A 2077-nucleotide genomic window follows, 5' to 3' on the forward strand; every position below is an offset into this window, starting at 1 on the left:
GGGTCCCGGCTCTGATACCAAATGTAACACCCCAGCAACCCACATGTGGATATTGTACGCTTTGGCCGCAGCCCTCACGGTTTTGCTTCTGGCAATGGCACGCATGCCACCCCAAAACGCGTCCACACAAGGAAGGTATCCACACCCGCTGGACTCCCTTGAGGGGGGTGGATTGTGAAGTCCCACATCGGTTAGGAAGGAGAACGAAGCATGCCATATATATGGGTGTGGATACCTTCCTTGTGTGGACGCATTTTGGGGTGGCATGCGTGCCATTGCCAGAAGCAAAACCGTGAGGGCTGCGACCAAAGCGGACAATATCCACATGCGGGTTGCTGGGGTGTTACAATTATTACAATATAGTTAAAGCTATTTTTCATTGTGTCTTTGAGATACGATTTCCAGTTAACAATTGGAAGAAAAAAAATTGAATCACGATTGAAAATTAACAGCACAGTCAAGTTACAGAACAAGAATTTTGGTTATGTTAGTAAAAACTGTGATAAATATCCAAGTTCAACAAGCCCTACCATTTATTCCCTCTAATATATAACACTTACATTCAAAAGAACTACAACTTTGAGAAGTTCATTAACAAGCACATATGCAAGACTCAATAAGACTCTGGTCAGTGGTCATAAACAATAAACTTAGAGTCGATTTGTACGCCATAGTCAATCTACAACAATAAGCAAGCCTGCATACTAAGCAAGATGGCATGACATCAACAAATAAACCCTTTACGACCTAAAATTCAAACTAGCAAATAGAACATGGAGGAATACCTCATCAGCTAATGCAAATGCAACAATTTCAGCAGAGTTATTGAACAGTGATAAGCATACCTCGGCAGCCTCTACTAGGCGACCCTCGTCTTTGTGCAGAATACCGCAATGCGTGTGAGCACAAGCATTCTGAGGATCCAGCTTGATAGCCTCGGAAAAAGTCTCAAACGCAGGCTTTCCTTTATTCTGCATCTGAAGGCATATCCCTTTCCCAATGAGAGCCTCCACATTTGCGCCGTCACTCTCCAAGACACGCTCGTAGAGCGCGAGAGCTTCGATAAACTTGTTCCTCGAACGCAGTACGTTCGTATACGAAACGGCATCGTTCCCTTCGCCACCAGCAGAGCCACTAGGCTCTGCAGCTTCCGCATAACCGTTATCGCTAGTTCCTGCTAATTCCCGTTCACTCCAGTTCCCGTCGCTGTTCTCCTCCCCTACCATCTGCACAAACAAAACGTGTCACGGAATTCGCAGCATAACAAGTGAGCAACAAATTCAATGAAGCAGAGGCAGCGACGTAGTCAGAATTCGTCAACACGAAATTGATCGCAGTGGAAGACGAGAGAGTGTACCCTAGCGAAGAAAGGAGCAGAGAAAGTGAAATTGGAGATGGCGCAGGAGGAGATTGAAGAAGCGAAGGTTTGGAGGGAGGAATTAGGGTTTTGCGAGTGAGGTTGTTTTTTCACTCTTCAGTTATTTCAAAAAAACTATAAAATAAAAATAAATAAATATATTTATTTAATTATAAATAAAAAAACTGGTTATTTAAGATATTAGTTGAAACTTATAAATAGTTTCTTTATCAGCATTATTTTTAATTTTTGTTTCTGCTCAGTTTATTTAAAATAAATAAATAAATAAACATTTATTTTAAAATTTAATTTGAATCAAACATGTTATTATTGATATTAAATAATAATAAATTTTCTAATATTAAATTTAATATATATTAAATAATAATAAATTTTCTAATTAAATAACTAAAATTATAATATTCTGATATTAAATTTATTATATATTAAAATTAATTACATATTTATATCAAAGAAATTGCTACAGATTTTAGATTTTATTTATTATGTTTTATAATAAATAAAATCTAATATTAAATCAAAAGATTATAACAATCATAACTCAAATCTAGGTAAATATCTTTCATAATCAAAACAAATCCAATATTAAATCAAAAGATAATAAAAATTATAACTAAAATATTTATAAATTTTCTAATATTAAATTTAGTATATATTAAAATTAATTAATTAAATATTTGTATTTAAGAAATTGTTACA

The 2077-nt window shown here is 35.5% G+C and overlaps 1 pseudogene across 1 annotated transcript; it reads right to left on the bottom strand.

Moving 5' to 3' along the window:
- Positions 1-380: 380 nt before the first annotated feature.
- Positions 381-2077, bottom strand: LOC145957753 (putative UDP-N-acetylglucosamine--peptide N-acetylglucosaminyltransferase SPINDLY pseudogene; annotated as a pseudogene). Its single transcript, XR_014433756.1, has 2 exons — positions 1358-2077; positions 381-1226 (listed from the first exon to the last, which is right to left on the bottom strand). The product of XR_014433756.1 is annotated as a putative UDP-N-acetylglucosamine--peptide N-acetylglucosaminyltransferase SPINDLY pseudogene (transcript).

This window comes from Cajanus cajan, chromosome 5 (genome assembly GCF_000230855.2).
Source record: "Cajanus cajan strain Asha chromosome 5, NIPB_CcT2T_4, whole genome shotgun sequence".
Taxonomy (NCBI): Eukaryota; Viridiplantae; Streptophyta; class Magnoliopsida; order Fabales; family Fabaceae; genus Cajanus; species Cajanus cajan.